This window comes from Mesocricetus auratus, unplaced genomic scaffold (genome assembly GCF_017639785.1).
Source record: "Mesocricetus auratus isolate SY011 unplaced genomic scaffold, BCM_Maur_2.0 Super-Scaffold_100004, whole genome shotgun sequence".
In the NCBI taxonomy this organism is placed as follows: Eukaryota; Metazoa; Chordata; class Mammalia; order Rodentia; family Cricetidae; genus Mesocricetus; species Mesocricetus auratus.
In genome coordinates, this window is record NW_024429189.1 from 36404881 (window position 1) to 36426142 (window position 21262).

General features: G+C 35.8%; 1 protein-coding gene across 4 annotated transcripts in view; it reads left to right on the top strand.

Moving 5' to 3' along the window:
- The window catches only part of B3galt1 (beta-1,3-galactosyltransferase 1), a 560539-nt gene that overhangs the window by 283105 nt on the left and 256172 nt on the right, over positions 1-21262 (top strand). For all 4 annotated transcript variants that reach the window (XR_005877172.1, XM_040745498.1, XM_040745497.1 and 1 more), the window contains exon 3: positions 19672-19736. The gene's annotated coding sequence lies outside the window, so the exon portion shown is untranslated. The remainder of the gene's footprint in view (positions 1-19671; positions 19737-21262) is intronic.

Here is a 21262-nt window from a genome sequence, read left to right on the forward strand (position 1 = left end):
ACTCAAAGATGTTAGAATATAGAGATAAAACCAAATTAGAGGTCTGTGATCCTCCCCATATGCTTGTTAAGCCATGAGAAAAGCAATAGATAAATTTTGTGGCTGCAAGTGGATCCCAGCCACCAAATATACCCTGGGGACTTTCCCCCAATCCTAGCATTTTCTATGATTAGATAGCACAAACTTCCTCCCCTATGTCTTTGCCTCTTTTAGTGTTTCTCCACAGTTGGGTATGTTGAGTTGTCATTCATGAAGTTACAGATAGACATCAGGGCAGATTGTTTGCTGGAAGTTTTTCAATCATGCCAACTTCTGGACTGACCAAATATTCTTTTTTTTAATTTATGTTTCAGTTTAAATTTAGATAAGAAACAAGGTTGCTTCACAAGTCAGTTCCAGGTCCCTCTCCCTTTCCCTCCCCTACTCCCGTGTCCTCCTCCCAATCCCCCCCATTATCCCCTCATTTCCCCAGGGAGGGTGAGGTCCTCCATGGGGGTGTCCATAGTCTGTCATTTCATACAGGGCAGGGCCTAGACCCTCCCCCAAGAGTTCAAATATTCTTAATTGAAAGAAATCTATAGGCAAGGTGCCTAGCTGATTTGAAAATTGCTATTGTTGTAAGTAAATTAAATTCAAACAAACTATAAAATTTGCATAGGCATCTAACACCTTAAAACCCTTGAAACATACTATTCATATAAAAACCTTCATTAGAATTTCCTCAAGTACTCCATTCCAAATTTTGTTCTTAAAAAGCTATGAAAACTGTCCAAGAAAGTAGCATCCCATTAAACACAGTTTTTTTCTAAATAAACAGATGGTTGAAGGGATATCTCTTCTACTTTAGTTTACTTTTCCACCAAATAGATCAAGTATATCACTAAGTCTTGGGAGAGATGTAACAAAATCAGAACTGTTGGGAGTTTTCTAAATAACTCATTAAGAAAGATTAAAAACACTGTTGTGATCTGGTTTATCCTTTAAAAGGGACTGAGGGAAACTTCAAGTATTTGAAGAACTGAATCATACTGTAAGGAAAACCAATTGGAATCATGGAAGTGGCAATTACACAGTTGGTAGAACTCCTTGCAGGCAAATATTGCTAGAAAGATATTGCAAACTATGCATTTGAGTCTTAAAAGTGTAGAATCTTGTTCCACCATCTCCTTGTAATGTGAACCACATTCTCATGTAGTCTAAGGCATGTACATGGAGAAGTAGCCCTGCAGTGGGTCCAAGAGGTTGTGATTTCATAAAATGTATGGGTACGGATTATTAGATGATTGGCAATGGGCACATTAATGAAGCTAATTAGATATTAACTAGTTAATTATTGAAGAGTTAGAAACAATGATAGCACTAAATCAGACTCTAAAATGATTTAAGATTATCTTATATTGTTTTGTCATTTATTTCCCTTACTGCTAGTAAACATATCATGCATGCCCAGTAAGTTTGTAAGTTTGTGTCTATCTCCGTGTGTATATTTGTGTGTGTGGTTCTCTCTCTCTCTCTCTCTCTCTCTCTCTCTCTCTCTCTCTCTCTCTCTCTCTCTCTCTCGTGTGTGTGTGTGTGTGTGTGTGTGTGTGTGTGTGGTGTGTGTGTTTGTGTGTAGAGGAGAAAAATAATAGCAAAACTGAGACAAAATCAGAATTGGCATTACTTTCATGAACTGTGACATTACTGATACAACACCAGAATGCACTAGTGCCTCAGGCATAAGAACACTTTCAATTCTTTAAAAACACAGTTTGAGAACAAATGTGTAGTTTTTTCGGTATGGACTTCTACTATATTTTCATTTCAAAATCACACTTGCTGTGAAATTCTCGTGGCTGAGCAATGAAATAGTGTAATTTTTAGCAAGTGCCAACGATTTCCATGTGAATGGTGTCTTTATTGAACATATTTTAACACTCCTGTGGATTAATAATGTGTTAGCAGAAAAAGGCATGTTGAGCCTGGTGCAATTATCCTTCCATCCCAATTATACTGTGACATTAAATCTTGTGACATTTAATAAGAAAGGCCATTTCACCCATGGCTACCTCTAGTGCAGACGATTTATGCAACTGTGCGCCCATAGACAAAATTATGAAAAGAAGGCCTTCCAACATGCTGATATGTCTAACTGTCCATGTAAATTAAATAAGGTGTACCAAAATATATAAATTGTTAATATTATGATTACCTGGTACCTGAGACAAAAGAAAAATGAATTAACAACCCTGACTTTTATCTGTTGCAAAATAAAACAAATGGCAATGAGTGACTAATGGGATGGAGACTTTCTATGAGAATCAGGACATTAGCCTTCTGCCCACAGGGGTCTTTTACAGCACAGTTCATAATGTATATTTGGTTTATACCATAATACATAGGAAGACAAATAAGTTTGACATGAATTATAAAATTCCGTGGGAGTCTGAAATTGAAATTCTAGCATTTGAGATTAAATTACAGATCAATTAAGTTAAGATAACTTTAAATATGTGTTTGTGTACTTAATATCTCAGAAGGTGCATTGCATAGTTATATCCAAAGTGACAGTCTAATGCTGATTCTGAATTAATTGGCATTTTACTTGGAAGCTATTTGTTTGGCATCAAGCAATGGGAAGGAAAGTATACCATACTGATGAAATATTTATGAAAGTTAATATTTAGTCTTCTTTTCAGCCTTTATATGTTTAATATGATATGAAGAAAAAATAACAGAAAACAAACTATCGAACTATACATTTAAAGGCTATACTAGTCCCTAAAAGGCTCAGGATACACTAAGACCTAGTTCTCAGCACAAAGGAGATTTATTTGACCAAGAGGAACAGATTCTAGGGAATAAGAGCCAAAGACAGGAGATAGGGAGTGAGAGATAAGGGGAATGAACCAGGGAGGAGGGATATGTATCACAGATGAACAAGGAAATGCCTCCGAATCAAAGAGTAGACAGATCATTAGGAAAATGGCAGTATATAAAGATAAAAGGAGAAACTCCATATTAGGATAAGGTGTTTCATTTTAATTGGGCATTTTTATTAGGAAAGCCAAAGGGGACTTTTCATTGCTGGACTTCAATACTTTGATTGCTGGGACTTTTTAGTAAGCCTCAGGATGAAGGATTGAACAAATAAGAAAGTAGATCTGGGTGGCTAGCTTAAGGAATGTAATATCCTGAGCATTAGCAAGGCAGAAGGAACGGCTACCAGAGCCATTTTTGCTAGGCCTGGGCTGGCTGGGGTCCCTTTGGTTCTTAAATGGCCAAGAGGAAATTTTATTTAAAGAATTTGTCTTGGGTACTCTTGGCTTAAAATTTAAAAGAAGAGGAGAATGAAGAAGAAAATGAAGAAGTATTCAAGAGAAATAGCTAGATTTAACAAAAATCCAGACTTTTAGTATGCTAAAAAATTCATGTCATAACAGTGTGTCCTCCAAATTGCTTTGGTACCATGTTGCCTTGGGGGTAGCTGTTCGGGATCCGAGGCTTGTTCATCATTTGCAAAGCAACTGTCATACTCACGGATGTATTTATTGCTCATTATCGTCCCACAATTTTCCTTCATGAAAGTTGTACGTAGGACTTACTTATCTCTATCAAAACATGACTTCTGCCTGGTCTATTGCCAGACACTAACATCTATATAAGTTCAATATCCAAGGTATTTAGAGACAGAGACCAATAATAAATAATATTCTCCCTTCTGTTTCCTTGAGTAACATTTAATTACTGACCACAGAGAAGTACAATGGTTCCATTACAGATCACTTTCAACAATATGAACACTTTTACTGTTCTAACCATGAATAATGGGAAGGAAATCACATCTTTTTGGATCTCTTGGCTAAAAATCACAATAGAAGATCACTTTAAAGTGATTTAAGCAATAAGGAAGCATAAGACAGGCAGGCAGCCCAGTGCTTCCAGCATGCAAGGTCTTGTCTCTCTGCCTGCCTTACTATACTGATCATTGTCTGTATCCTGAGTTTGGTTCCTTTGTTACTTAGGACAATGTCTCAATCATGTCCCTTTGTTTGTGTCTAGAAGAAAGCTCAGGCCTCGTTTTAATTGTTGTCTTCCGGAGGTGGAAAAAGTTTCATGGATGTCAACAAGCACCACCTCATTCCTAGTTCATTGTTATTGTATTGCATACTAATCTTGCACTCATCAAAGGGAAAGAAGATGACTCCACAAAGGTCCATTGGTACTAAGTTAGTTCCACAATTTAACTTTTGCTTTTTTATGACAACGAATTAATGTTTATGTAATTGAGGTTAATATTAAGATACCAACTGCAAAGTTTAACAGGATTGGAAAGTACAAAAAAAACAACAACAGGAAGCAAATGAAGAGAGAAGTGTGAAGAAATTAAGGCATTGGAAGGCTAACAAACCAGTCATTTGCCTGAAGGAAACACAAACCAAGCAAAATAGTTAGGAATAGAAATGCTAATCATGGGCAAGTCAGAAGTACTTCATTGAAAAAATAGTCAGTGACCTCACCAGCCCCAGATAAATGGCTAGGTTTCCAGGACCAGATAGGATTTAGCCCTTGCTGAGTGGACCTTAAATCCAATTAGATAACTGTTGCTATCTCCTAGAAATGAGAAGGTAGCTTCATCCATGAAACCTTAACATGACTACCTAAACAGGAAATGAACAAGGACAACATCAATAGAGACGCTAAGGTGGAAAGTAGAAAACTCATGGGGCCGCCCTCCTAGATAAAGGTAAGAAAGGGTTGCCCATAGTGGAAGAAGCAGTCTCCTCCTTGGAGGAGCTCCTTAGTTAGCTGCCCAGGACCAAGTAGCCAGCCCTGAAATCATTTACACACAGCACCGAATGAGCTCAGCAGGTTGTACCTATATGCTTATGTATGTATATATGTGTGTATAAATTAGGGAAGAAGGTCAGGAGTTTGGGGACAGAGGTTGGGGACATGGGAGGAGTGTTTTAGTAAGACATCATGAGTGGAAGTTGAGAATGTAGTAAAGAGGACAGGAACAGACTGTGCTGTCTTCTTGTTAATTTGACTGGAGCAAAAGTCAGACTCAAGGAGGTATCCAACTCTTCCCGTATAAGGGTGTATTTCATCTCTAGGGAAAGTGTTTAAATATTGGATGGTGTTTTACAAATTAAGCAGAGAACAGATGACATATTCAAGTTCTCCTGAAATCAATTTTGTTTTGCTGCAATGAGCCTTTTACTGCACATATTGCAAAACATAGTTGGGGTTTTTTTTTAGTTATGTAGAAAAATCTATCACCACATCTCTCTCTGAATTTATGTTTCTAGAAAGAGAAGTCTCATTATGTAATCAAAAGTATGTGCATTTCCCAATTTCATCTGGACATGATTGTTGTCCACATAAACTCAGGACAGGGACACCAATGTCTCCCTTCTCGAAAGGCAAGGTCCAGGAGGCAAGGAGGGCCTAAGTCACTGTTCCTATCTGTAAGATTTACTCCAGTGAACTCAGATGGAGGAAATAAGAATCACACCCCAAAATGGTCATCATTCCAAAATGCATGTCTCTTTAACAAATTTAATTCTGAGCTGATCGCAGATCTCAAAAATTGCGATAAAGAGAACACATCTGAGTTAGGAAAAAGGGCCAGTGTCTAGCAGTGGGAAGTCACACAGAGTCTGCAAGCCAAACTGTGCATCACAAGCTAACCTGTCGCATGCTCAATATTACTGTCAAGCTTAGGGGAAACATTTTCAGGAAATTCTCTTCCTGGTTTATTTGTGGAGAAAGGAAAGGGAGGCCTGTTAGTCAGCTGAATTTGATATTTGCTTCCCATTATATTACCTATGCATCGTAATCACAGGCATAGGCATACTTTCTCAAAGCAGGTTTGATTTTAATTTACTCAGCCCTTTATAATAGAACATTTTATGTCTGTTAAATATAGGTCTTACTGACTTTCTGGAGATTACCTGGGGCCATTCATCATTTTTTTAGATTTCACTTTTTGGCCACATTTAAATTTTATGATTGAGTTTCACTTACAAACGTGTTGAAAATAAAAAATAATCATTTTTAAAGTACCAGGTAAAATATCTGTTTTCTAGAAATGCACATATATGGATTATGGATGGTGTGTACAGACATTGCCCAGGAGAGGAAGTTAAGAAATTGCCTGCCTGCAGGGCCCAAGCAGAGAAGCAATGGGCATATTGCTGAGTGTGAATCACAGAGTTAAGGTGTACCACCAGGCCACACAGTTCCCTGCTGTTTGAATAAGCTGTGTAGTAGTGAAGGGACAATAGAGTTACAGAACTGTAGTGAACTACAAAACAATATCCACTGTCAAGTAAAAGCCAGTGTCCTCAGATTTAAAACACATTGCTTCAAAATTGAGCATCTAGGTAAGCATCTAATTTCCATTCCTTAGACCCATTGTGTTGTATTGTAGCAGAGGTAAGTTGAGTTAGTGCACCTTAAACATCCGTTTAAGGATGACTTTGTCTTATGAAAGGTTTTTTTCCCTCATCTTAATAAATAGAAAAAGAAATATTCAAATGCAGATACTCAAAAATCACTTTGGGACTAAGAAGCAAAAGCATCATTTTTTTTCTTTGATGAAAAAGAACATGTAACAGATTGTGTAATGTGATAAAGAGAATAAGTGGTTTGTTGATAAATCTCTTTAGTTCCCAACGTTACTGGGAGACAGCTGATAAAAATGCCTTCATATGTAATCATTAACAGTGGGGCTTTTTAAGATGCTGGTCATATTTGTGGGTAAACAAGAGTGAACTTACTTCATTGCAAAGCAGTGAGCAGATCCATCTTCCACTATTAAAGGGCAGTTAAGAAAATTGCCAATTTCTTTGAATGATCTAGTTTGTGGTTTTTATCACTAGATGGTTAATGTATGAATAGTGGACCTAAAAAATCCAATATTTTTCCCCTGCAGTAATCTGTTTGCAGTAAATGTGACATTAACCTTTTAAAAGCTTTTTCCTGAGACCAAGAGTCAAATGGTTTTAGTAGATGTTATTAGGCCTTTTTTATTATTTTCATTTTCTTTTTGTAGTGGTAAAACATGCTTCTGAGTACAGCCCAATTACTATGCTTTTGCGTAATAAATCAGCATAAAATTCTATAACACAAACTAATCAGGTTTCTGTTATCCTTTGTACAAACATATTGGAATCTGTGCTCTCCATTTCCTTTGTGTAGATTAGGTAGTCAAGATTTCTTTGTGTCTTGAAGTCCTACAATAAGATTCTGTTATCTTTTCTTTCATTTTTGAAAAGTATTTAATACATCTTATAATTTCTCAGATATTCACAAAACTAATGCTTAGGTTTTATAATAGAAATGTTTTCAATCATTTCATAGTAAAGAATAACAATTTTATCTTAGAAACAATGCCAACTTATAACTATAAAACATGGGGGAATGTATAAAGATTTAATAATTAACAACTCCTTACCTCTACTTAAATTCTGTAATAGCTTCTGTCATTTTCATCTTATATCGTAGGCTAGATTTAAATGTTCTATCACATTTGGGATGTCAAAATTAATTTATATTAATAGGCTGTGTCATTATTCCATAATATCTTTCTTCTATACAGAAAATAAATGTCGTTTTTACTAGTTTTACAATAGTCTCCTCCCTGAGATTGATTGTATTTGTGTGTTTGTGTGTGTGTGTGTGTGTGTGTGTGTGTGTGTGTGTGTGTGATGCTGAGATTCAAACCCAGGACCATGGCCATATTGAATGCTTTATTATTAAGCTATACTACAGTCACAATACTCGACTGCACTGGGGATGTTGTAACATCCTAGTTGTAGACACAGTCATACAGTTTTATTATAACAGGCCAGGGTAGGATTTTTTTCTTGTTTGTTTGTTTTGGTCTTTCGAGACAGGGTTTCTCTATGGCTTTGGAGTCTGTCCTGGAACTCACTCTGTACACCAGGCTGGTCTTGAACTCAAGAGATCCATCTAGCTCTGCCTCCCCAGTGCTGGGATTAAAGGCATAAGCCACAATTGCCTGGCTCCAGGGTAGGTTTCATATCATAACCGTATACATGTTCAAATTTGTGTGTGCAAAGTGGGACTCCATTATTTCATTCTTCAAGTTCCCTGGTATTCTCTCACTTTTTTTAAGAAAAAAATATTTGTATGTTTTAAAAGAAAGTTCACCTCAAAATAAACACATATTTTGCAATCTAGAATCTAAGTTATTTGCTAGGCATGATGAAGTTCCCAGTTTAATGGCAATTCATTCAAAATTGATTTGCTTTATTTTACTGTAAAATGAAATTATATTGTCACAGATAAAATTTCTTACCTTGAATATTTAAATTAATAAAACATTAAAAGATAAAAATAAATAAATGTGTTTTCATGTATGTATCCTATTCTATATCTGTGTCATAAGCAGGAAACCATTTAGAGACTCTTGGAAATACAACATTCTTAAGTCCCATACGTGATGGTTCCAACTCCCATCACAACTCTTGGAATTGGAAAGTGTGGGATTATTGACAAGCATCTAGAGACTCATAAAGAAAACAATTATTATGTGTGAAGAAGTAGAGAACTGGTCATCTGGCACTTTCTGAAAAGGTAATAGAGATAATAGAGATAAAAAATAAGGAGATGTATTCCCCAGGAGTAGAAAGGGAAGATTGTTGGCATTCTGTACAAAGGTTAAAAATTACGCACACCTCAGAACTGCTCTTCACTCGAAATTTTATGCTGCATAGATATTTCAAAAATCTCGATACTAAGAATGGGTTTTAACAGGTTTTTGCAATATAGGAATTTGTAAAAGCAAAAATATCCCATTATAGGTAGATGATCATATGAAGTATAGTATATTCATAGAGTATAATATTAAGAAGACATGGCTGTGAAATTATAATGAAATGTATTATGATATAGAAGGCTGTTTATGGCACATATCAAGCAAAGAAGACAGTTTTTCTATATGTAAAAATTATGCATATGTATTAGAAAAAAGAAACGATATGGAACAAATGCCCACTGTGCCAGTTACCTCAGAGTTGTTATGTTCCTTTTATCGCATTTCCATTTTTAAATTTTGTATATATAGTATTTATATTTATTCTATGTGAAAGATGCTCTTATTGTTTGACAGATCAGGAAGATACCTTCATACATAAAGAGCACAAGAACCTTTTAAAGAAATTTTTCTTTAGTGAAGATCTTATATATATTTACATATGTGTATGTATATATTTGAAATCACATATGATGTGTTGTGTATATTGTGTACTTATTTCATATTATATATTGTGCATATATGTTGTATTATATAATGTATTTTATGCATAACAATATAATTATATATAATGTTTTTTATATATAATCACATGTAGGATTTGTGTATTATGTGTGATATATAATAAATTATCTATAATTTACATATCATATTGTATATCATTCTGTTATATGTTATAAATGTGTTCTAGTTAGGATATCTATTGCTGTGACAAAATGCTATGACCAAAATAAGAGTTGGGGTGGAAACAAAGGGTTTACTTAACTTACACTCCAGCATTGCTTTTCATCACTGAAGGAGGTCAGGACAAGAACTCAAACAGAGCAAGATTCAGGAGATAGGAGCTGATGCAGACAAAGGCCATGGAGGAGTGCTGCCTACTGGTTTGCTTCCCATGGCTTGCTCAGCCCATCTTCTTACAACTCCAGGGACCAGCAGCCCAGGGATGACCCCACCCACCATGGATTGGGCCCTCCTGCGTTGATCACTAAATGAGAACATGCTTTACGCTGGGTCTCATGGAGGCATTTCCTCAGCTGAGCCTCCTTCCTCTGATGACTCTAGCTTGTGTCAAGTTGACACATAAAACCACCTAGTACAAAATGTAATATATATTGCACAGTAATACATAATTATATATGATGCATGATATATGATATATTATATAATTATATATGATCAGTATAGATATACCATTGCATATATAATACATTATTTATCATGCATTACTATAAATAATACTATATATTATTTATATATATGTATAAAATTACTATGTATATAAGTTTATATATATTATTTTATATATATAAAATCTTCACTAAATAAAAAATGCTTTTAAAGGTTTCTAGCTCTTTCCATATGAAGGTATCTGCCTGAATCTGTCAAACAATAAGAGCATATTTTACAATTGGTAGTTATTGATTTCTTTCAGTTTTTCATCTTCTATAAGCCAAAGTAAAAGAATGATAAGATGTTACAAAGACACTATGCTCTGGGTATTTTATTTTTGGAAACATTTGTGCTATATAAAAGCTCTTGCGCATGTGGATTCAGAGTGCATCCTGAACTTACAGAGACCAGAAAATCTTTTTCCTTACCCAATTTAGGTGACTTGGAACCATCTGTATGTCCAGCTCTAGACATCTCTGGCCTCTGTAGTAGTCTACAGTCATAACTATATACTCACACAGAGACACTTATAAGCATATAATTAAAAGTAAAAAAAATAAAATAAAATATCTTTAAATTTATTTCAAAAATATGTTTGTTCTAAGAAAATAACCTTTTCTATATAAAGACATTTTTAATGAATTAGTTAAAACTCAACAATTTCTAGCAAACTAGAACAAAAGTTGTTTTTTCTTGACATTGCAATCCTTCAGAACCTTGGAATCAAAGAAATAAGAATGCCATGTTTTTAAGGTATAGTATAAAACCAAGTTAACTAGTAATATAGTCATTCATCTATTTGTGACGTTCCACAAAATAAAATGAGATAAATGTGCAAGTATTGCAAATAAGGATTAAATTAATAAAATTATTAACCTTTGTGTATTACATATGTTGTGACCAGACTAGACTATACCATGACCAAAAGCAAAAGCATTTTGTTTTGGTTTATGATTCTGCAGGGATAGTGTCTATCATGGCAAGGAAGACATGACATAGGAAGTAAATAAAGAGAACAGGAAGTAAGACAAAGCCATAAACCCTTAAAGCCCAACCCTTTAAGTCCTACAGAACGTTCCACTTCCTAAAGGCTCCATACTTCACCCAAAAAAGCACCAAAAACTGGGACCAATGGTTAAAATAAATGAACCTACAGGGGAAGCTTAACATTCAAATCATAACATTGGCCAATACTGGAGTTGTAATCATTAAAATATAGATATGTGCCCAAAGAAGAATAAGAGGCCAATAGATAAATCCGTTTACAACAAAGGTGATATGAAAGCCACTAAGCTCTTTAAAAAAGTTAAAACAATGATTGTCTTCAAAGAAGAGGGAAAAAAAGGAATTAAAATCTAATTTTTCACATTAGTACAGATTAAAATGTTGAGCAAATCTTGGAAGTTGAGGCCCAGATCTATAGGACCTTGGAGAGTAAATCAGTATTTATTCCTGGCATACAAGTGGACTTTAGGAAATAATTCCACATGGAGGGATGCTCTCTCAGCCTGGACACATCGGGGAGGACCTAGGCCCTGAGTGGGATTATGTGATGAACTCTGAAAATCTCTCATGGAAGACCTTAGCCTCCCTGGGGAGCAGAAGGGAGATGGAGTGGGGTGGGAGGTTGGGAGAAATGGGGGGCTTGTGAAGGAGGGGAGGGAGAGGGAACTGAGAGTAACATGTGTAAAAAGTTAAATAAAAAATTATTATATAAAAAATGTTGAGTAAATCTCCCAAGAACTTTGACTCAATGAAACAGGGACTCTTTTTTATTTTAAAATTTTATTTTTCATTTTACATAGCAACCCCAGCTTCCCCTCCCCTCCCCATCTCCTGCCCCCCTTACCACCCCATCTACTCCTCAGAGGGACTAAGGAAATCTGGCATCCCAAGTTGAGGCAGGACAAATCAAGAACTAATAAGCTGTGCTGGTGCTATGTAAAATTCATTCCATGTGCCTTTGTAAACCACAAAAATATATTCTTTTTTTTATTCTTTTTTTTTAATTTTAAATAGCTTGTTTTACATGTCAATCCCAGTTCCCTCTCCCTCCCCTCCTCCCGCACTCCCCTTCCACCCTCCCTCCCACCCTATTGCCAAATCCTTCCACATAGGGGATGTCTAGAGTCTATCATTTTACTCTTGGTAGGGTCAAGGCACTCCCCTAAGAGTCCAGGCTGAGAGAGCATCTCTCTTTGTGCTATAGGCACATGAAGACAGATTGTATACCAGGGATAGACACTGATCCACAGCTCAGAGCCCCATAGGTTGTCCAGGCCTTCTCACTGACACTCACATTTGGGGGGGTCCAGATCAGAAAAATATATTCTTTAACAGATACTTTGATCTAATAATTATTGCCCTGAACAAATTACCAAGCAAATGTGTGAGTGTGTGTGTGTGTGCAGCAATAGATAAATACACTTAAAATGCTAATCATTATTTTTGTAGTATTTTTTTCTTCTATGTTTTCTTGAGTCAAAATTAGCATATACTTTTTAAACAATCAGAAAAGTTGAAGACATGTTTTCTTGACAGTGTATGTATTATTTCAAATTTCCTCTATCCAAGGTTATCCTTATAATGTTTTAGAGCAACTAATGAGTTAGTAATGCTATTGGCTATGAAAATTACAGTAATCATTTTTGTCTACAAAATAAAAGTATTTGATTATACCATGTAATTTCACTGTTGGAAGTGGAGATTCAAGATTAGATCTAGTTCAGCAGTATAAAATAATGAAGAATTTTTATTAATTTAATTTAAATTTTAAGGTTTACATGAATATCTTGCCCGCACAATGTGTATGCCTGGTCCATGCAGAAGACAGAAGATGACATTAAATCCCCTGAAATAGGAGTCACAGATAGTTGTAACCATTGTATGAGTACATGGAACTGAATCCAGATCCTCTGTGAGAACAGTAAAGGCTCTTAGTTCACGACCCATATGGTCAGATATGATAATGAAGAATAGTTTTATTTTATGTCCCACCCCAAGTGTGTTGACTTTCCTACATAACACTTAAAAGCTCATGATCAATGGTAACTACCTCAGCTCTATCTCCAAACAACTACATTATCATAGAAAATATGGAAAGAATGCAACCTCTCATGAATTTCCAACTTTTCATCTGAAACAAAATCTTTCTCAAAACCACCCTGTGTTAGCATGCTTACCATTATCCTAGGATAAATTTAAGCCTGTGCTTTAAAGGGACCATCACAAAAAAGGCAAGAGATTTCCATTATTTACTTAGAATTATTTTGACTGACTACAGTGAAGGAAGCTCTAACTTGTACAAAACCAGGGTTCCCTTAGCTGGAGGGTAGAAGAAGCCCATTAGGTTGGCCATAAGAGATATCTGACACAAAAACCAAATATTTTTGTTAACACAAGGAAACAAAACCACACAACTTTGAATAAAATTGGTTAGCACACCTTTAATTTGTTATTTGGGAGGTACAGTATCAGAAACTTAGAAATCAACATGTCTTCTATTCCATGTAACACGAATAGTATACACCCAGAGACGGATATTGGGGTTCAAGCTAAGATTAGAGAGGTAAAACAACCAACTGCTAGCTCCTACCTCTGCCTCAGCTGGGGCGATCCTACCCTCACTGTGGCTGGAGACTAATTGCCAGAATACCAGACCCTGATCCTATCCTATATGCCTCTCTAGTGCTGGAATTAAAGGTGTGGCTCTGTTTCTCTTTTAGACTGATTCACTCTCCTGTAGCCCCGGGTAGCCTTGAACTCACATAGGTCCATCTGCCTCTGTTTCCTGGGTTCTGGGATTAAAGATGTGTACCACCACTGCCTGTCCTCTATGGCTGACTAGTGTGGCTGTCTTTGCATTCTGATCTTCAATGGCCTTATTAGATCATAAACAATATATCACCACAACTCCAGACCAGCTGGATGTAACTAAAGAATCAAGTATATTTTCCCGGTTTCAAATTCAAGGCTTCCCAGGAGTTTTTATCTTGCATAATTGAATTTAGAATATTGAAAGTGATGCTGTGATAGGGTTCTACTCACATTATCTTATAACACAGTTTTGATGCTTATCAAGCCTAAAAGTTGTTAACATTTACCTTGGTATTTCTCTTCAAAGTAGAAGAAAATATGAATCTTGTTTGCTAATTCAATGAACTTGTCTGTGGCGTTTTCCTGGTGAATCAAAACCATGCATATTCAGAAATATCATTAAAGATATGTACTTACTCTTGTGGTTTTTCTTTTTATATGGTGATTTCACACACATCTTTCAGTTATTCTGGTATCATTTGCTTTTTGTTATGACTCTTGAATTTATTTAACCTTCTCCTCGGTCCCAAATATTCTTTCCAGTATTCCTTGTGGATTTAGTTTAGTGGTCATACATTCTTTTAATATGTTTTTATAGGGGAAATTTTTATTTCACCTTCAATTTTACAGATAGTTTTGCTCGGTGTAATAGTCTGGATTGCCAGTTATAATCCTTTAGAAATTAGCAAATACCTAATTTCCACTTAATGGTCAGAACTTATTCTAATAGATCTGCATTTATATAAGATTTGGTCGATTTTGGTACTCTTCTTTAGTCATTATTTTCATTGTTTTAATCTTCAAATCTTTTTCAAATTGCAAAAATGTTCATTAAACAATAATATTTTTCTGGTCTACACCAATCCAATAGAATATGATGTACTTGGTTTCGTGGATCTTTTATTGTGATTGGTTAGTTTTCTTGATCTTTCTACTGTTATCCAGAACATTTTTAAGTTGGTCTCCAGTTTAGTACATAATTGTATTTTCCTCAGTGAGTAAGAAAGCAAAGGATACCATTTTGGGGTTTAAATAACTGTGTTAATGCTGATGATTTGATTCAAAACAAGTGTTACTAAATTTCTGCTGCTACTTATTTTTTTAATCTTAGTAGGAAATACTTTGACACAGTATTAGTATTCTGCTTCTCATGGACTGTATCCACTATTTTGCCTAAATTATTAGTAAGATGGTAACCAATGGTTTCCTACCTGTATCCTACCCATGTATTAATTGGCATCCTACTATAACAGACAGATTTCCTTGTATACTCTTGATTTATTTATTTTTATGATGATGTATTTCTGGATATTTATTTACTCTCTAAAATTCACTTTAATTATTATTTTGACATTCAAATTGTTCTGGATTTTACTAATAGAAGCTCGTTCTTGCTTTAAGAAATGATGTGTGTTCCTTTCCAACAATGGTCTTTATGGCTGATATACCCAAAGCAAATGACATAGGCACTATAAAGCCCAGACACATTGATCAAATGGAAAATATTTCAATGTGTGCAACACTTAACACTATCTCAAAATCTTCAATCCTAGTGGCATGACCACATGCTAACACTCCTGTCTCCCTCAAAATACTAAAAAATGCACACTAATTATTATTTTTTGACAAATATATTTCTAGAGAAATGAGAATGTGATGCATGGTAGTTTTATTGAAGTAAGCAGGCTGGTTTGTTCTTCCTTCTAATTGTGTTGTATACATTTAGGGAATTTAGAACAAGATAATGTGGAATACTATAACAAGTTGTATATGCCTAGCCACAATTGTCTGGAGTATATGTGAGGAGTTTTTGTTTTGCTTCTTCCATTTCTAAGTGTGCTTATTCAGAATCAACACTCCCCCGTGGCTTTAAATTAAACCTGGCTCTGGTGATACTTGTAAGTAGAGCTCCAAACAGAAATGTATTTGCTTTTCCCTATCTCACCCTCACTGAATGCCCTCTTAGCACTTTTACCTTACTTTCTAGTGCACATCACAATTTGCAATTAGATAATTATGTGTAATTATGTGTAATCATGTATAATCACCTCACACTACAGGGCACTAGATACTAAGTGCATGAGGCCAGGGACCAGACCTCCCATTCATTCAACGTACAGTGGAGCACCTACATAATAGCTGCTTTCGAGAGAAAATATGTGTATCCAAAAGATATTCATAAGGACATAAACCTGCATAAGCATTGCACTGTACTCTCCCTAGCCCCTGGAATTGTCACTGAAGGGGGAAAACTATCCTGATTGATGAAGATAACAAATCAAGAAGTAATTTGCAGTTTGAACAGTTTCTGTGATTACAAAAATAGTTATCTTCCATATTTTCTGGCGTGCTTTTGTGCGCTGCTCCCAACACGTAGGAATATCATTGTTTCCCAGAGGGCTACAATGTGATAGTATATTATGCATCACTGTTATTGTCTGCTTTAACATCTAGCAATGTGTTCCATGACTGAGATTGCATGCAATGCTATGAAACTTTTGGATGTGAAATCAAGTGAATTCTATCACATCCTCTCAGAAAATCTTAACCTCAGCTACTGGCAGGGGCGATATTCATTATCTATGATAAACGGTCAGCTCAGTAGCCTGATGCCCACAGTATTTGTGTCATACTACATTTTGGAGATAATTGTCACCCGTTTATCCACCTAGGCTGTGCAAAGAGTTGATGAAAGGTTTGTCTTAAGTGAGCTTTTTCAGGCATTAATTATCTATTGTGAGAAGTTTTTATGTTGTTAAAAAGTAATTAATCCTTTAAAACATTCATGCATTCGTGCCATCGGGGAGGTAATATTATTTCAGAGGCTGCAGCTGCCAGGCACAAAGGAAAGGACAAACACATACTTGTGATAAAAAAAAATGAATGGTTCCTCCCTGCACAGAGCTTGAAATCCACTGACAGTGATAGATACTTTAAATAATATATTCCTGGATATTAATTAGGGATAGATAAAAGAGTGCTGTGAGAGATATTAGCAGGAGGGCCCTGTTTTGGCTTGGGGGTGCATAAGGAGTCATCTCTGAAATAAGGTAATTTGAGGGAAAGCTGGTTGGTTTATGTTTGGTTATTTGTTTGTCTTTCTGACTAGGTTGACAAGCAGGTATTTGTCTCTTGGAGTTTTAAAGACTTGGATGTCCAAACTCAAGGAGCTGACAGATTCAGTTACTGATGAAGATTCTTTTTCTATATTTGAGGAAAACCAGCATTCTCACTGCATAAAGTAGAGGAAGGAATATTAGTCTCTCACAGGGATAAGCTCCCTTATTTGTTGTCCAATGCAGAGTGCCCTGGAAACCATATACACACCACCAATAAAAATGTACTCAGCATATTTTATTGCCAAATATTTGTAATACTCATGTGTTTATAATAATAATCAGATAAAAATAGTCTATCAATTTGAAAGAGGGCGGGACATGGGGGGCTTGTGGGAGTGTATCGGGAAGGGCTTAAAATAATTCTATTTCGATTAAAATGTATTAGATAATATAGAAATAATCTTACTAAAAAGAAACAGCTTAAGGGGAAAAGGACTTCTTTGGAATCACGGTTTGAGAGCAGATAGCACATCATGGTAAGAAAGGCATCGTGGTTTATGGCTATGTCATACAAACGAATGCATACATGCATCTGTGTGGGTCATGAAACAGAGAGAGACTGAATCAGAGTAGAGGACATGTAAGAGGTCTTAAGTACCCCCCAGTCCAATTATCCACTTCTTCCTTCAAAGCCCCACTTCCAGCAGTCTTCACAGCCTCTCAAAACACACTGACTGAAGATTAAATGTGCAGTCCCAAGAGCCTGTTGAACACATTTCATACACAAACCATAGCAACAGAGAAAGAGAACACTCTGGTGTTCGCTCCTAGAATGAGATTTTTTTTCAGTTGATTCACAGAAAACAAAGACCAAAATTTTATTATGGAGGTTAAAGTTGAAAAAAATATAAGTATGCAATACCTGACATATCCACAAAGCAGATTAAAAGTCCATGTGGCTAAGGCACCATATGCAAGAGGCAAGGTCAAGAGCAAGACAGACATTTGGATTGGAGAGGTATTATGCAGACCCTTGGTGATGTGGGAGTTAGAATTCTACAATTTACTGAGGAAAATGAGGAATCATTACTGATTTTAACCAATACCAACATATTCCTTTGTATTTGAAGATTCCATACTTAGTTGCAAAATATTTATTCATTACACCCAAATTATTTTTTGTGACACTTTTGTGGTCACCTTGGTGTATCCATAACCAGCAGGCATATATGGGTCAAGGTGACACAATCTGTTCCCTTTTCAGTGCTCAGGTTTCAGTGTTTCTCAATCTCATCAGTGCCATGTTTTCAAACATTTGTGCTTTTTAATTTTGTTAAATGTTCTATTTCAAGTGGTACTCCATTGTAGCATTGGAAGGCTGTCTGATGTTCATGAATGTAAAGGCAACCTGTATGGGACTTGAGTAGAGATATATACAGAGAGAAAATAGTGCCTAGTATTAACCAGACATACAAACTTGGGAAAATTTCTTTGGGTCTTTTTATGACCTCATCAGTTGCTATTTCACATTCCCAGAGCACCTACAAATGTTCATAGCATGTAACTCTTACATTATGTGAGGATAAAATATGCTAATAACTCATCTATTTAATTCATATATACATGTAACCATTTAAATCCTTAGAGCATGACATTGACACTAGCCATTTCATTTAGACTATGTTTGGCATTTGTTAGCGCGAGTTTAATTCATTTATTCTTCTGACATATATTTAATGTCAAGATTAATGAGTCTTAATGGCTACTAAAACAGTCTCTACTAGGCACATCTTCTTCCCTGACTTGTATTACTGTTATTAGCCAGCCTGTGCTAGCAACGATTCACCCTATAATCTAGCAACCTTGTATAGAAATTTTCCTTGCCATCATCAAGCTAAAAGATTCATTTCTCTACAAAGTAGAAGATTTAGTAGACTAGGAAAAATAGTTAACATTAGCTATGAAGTACCCATCTTTTCTATTTTTAATCAATTCAATGTGATCTGAGAGGTTTCTAAAAATAAAGTAGTAAATGATGAATGTCTTGGTCACTAATCATGAAGACAAAAATTTTTTAAAAACTTCAAGTTAAATATCAGAACATTTTAATTACAAAGATTGAATAGCAAAGGCACAAAGACCAAACATTTTACATTAGCACAAAACTGACTAGAAAAGTATAGATATAGCAGAAATGTATAAATAGAGCATAAATGGTGGTTATCTTCAGAAATTGATGTTTCTTCTGGTTAGTAGCAATTCAGTATTTGTCTCAAATGCCTATGTTCTGAGAAAGACACCCTATCCCCACCCCAGTGATTTGATTTGAAATTTGTTTTTTTTTTCAATCCATACATACTTGCCCCGTCATCCCAACAAGGTCAGGAACACCATTTTCTGCAATAGTGTCACACACCATGTTGTTTTAGCGTTCCTCTTTTGTGTTGTTTTCATGACACATAATTTTAAGAGGCCAAGTTGGGTTTTTTGGGGGTTTTTTGTTTGTTTGTTTTATTTATTTATTTATTTTTAATTTATTTTTCAGTTTAAATTTAGATAAGAAACAAGGTTGCTTCACAAGTCAGTTCCATGCCCTTTCCCTTTCCCTCCCCTCCTCCCGTGCTCTCCTCCCAACCCCTCTATTATCCCCTCATTTCCCCAGGGAGGGTGAGGCCCTCCATGGGGGTGTCCATAGTCTGTCATTTCATATAGGGCAGGGCCTAGACCCTTCCCCAAGAGCTCAGGGTAAGAGTGCACCTCACATTGTTGGATGGGAGTCCAAAGTCCGTGTGTATACTCGGGAGTGATTTGAAATTTAAACCAATATATCCAACAAGATGTTTCATCTCTTCCACCCAGGATTGACTTGGAAAATTTATGCGGATTAACTTTGGCCAAAGAAGCATGAAGACTAGTCAACTACGGTAAGTTGTAAGAAAGACTGTTCACTGATAAATAGACATGAAAAATCCACATCTCTCATTGTAGGATATTGTGAGCCACTGTTGCCTGGAGATATCGATGCAAAGTAGAGCTACATCTTTGAAAGTATGGGGACAAAAGCTAATGCCCAAAAGAAATATGTTAAATGACCAAGATACTAATGATTCTGAATCATTGAGTTAATCAAACCTACAGACAAAAAATTGTTATCTGCAAATTATAGTTATTAGTGTTTGACTCATTTTGATTTGAGCCTCCTATGCCTTGCTGGCTAAAGCATCCTGTGATGAGTAATCATTTAGAATATGTTTTTTCATATTTTATTAGTTGCAAAATATACATTTGTATGCTTGATTAACACATCAGAAAAGATATTGCATCTTACAACTTAGAGCACCTTTGATTAAGAAAATTTTAACAAAAATAAAACTAATTAATTGACTACAAATCATTGAATTCCATCTATGAACACTTTCTAGCAGAACACTTTCATTGGACATGAGGGGAGTACTATATTAACTAATAACTTTTTAGGAAAGATAAAGCATAAACCTAAGCAAGTATAATACTTGAAAGTATTTAGATAATGGTAGCTACCATTAACTGCTATCAGACCACCAGTGAAGCAAAGTAGACTCTTTTTCAGGAACTTTGCAAGGGAAGATTCATTTGAAATAGGTTTTTAAGGACATACTAGACAAGTTAAATGCATTAGGCTAAGCAAATAACTTCTCCAACAGAGTCACAGGACCTAAAGTGACCTCAGAATCTTTCAGGGACAATGAGGACCCAGAAAATTGTAAAATAGGAGATGAGTTGGGAGGTATGTTTCTTCTCCAAGGTTTTCCAACATGTGCGTGTGTGTGTGTGTGTGTGTGTGTGTGCTTATAATTAGAGTTTTAGAGTTTAGGCATCTACATGTGACATAGCATATGCACACAAGACAGACAACAACCTCACATGTCTGTCTTCACTTTCCACTTTGTTTAAAACAAAGTGTTTTTGTTGTTCCATACTGCTTATACCAAACTAGCTGACTCCAAAGCTTTCAGGGATGGCCTTGGCTCTGCATCTTCCATATAATAGTAGGAAGAGTGGGACTGCAGACATGCATGGCTGCATCCTGCTTTACACAGTTCTGGGGTTTGGACTTCGGTCTTCTTGCTTGCACAGGAAGGGCTTTACCCACTAAACCTTTCCTTAGTCCTTCTATACTAATTCTTTTAAATTGTCATCTTACTCTTGATATTTACATTTAAATGTATCAAAAGTAGTGCCTGATTCATCAAATGTCTTTAATTTGTCCCATAACTGTTCCTCCAAGAACTTAAGACAACACAGGACATTATTGAAAACTGCAACTGGACACTCATTGTCACAATAATTAAAAGGAAAGTCAAAACAATTCCATTATTTTACATGCCACCTCAGGACAGTTATGTGACTTCAACTGGCATTCAAACTCTTGGAGTGGCCGGGCAGTGGTGGCGCACGCCTTTAATCCCAG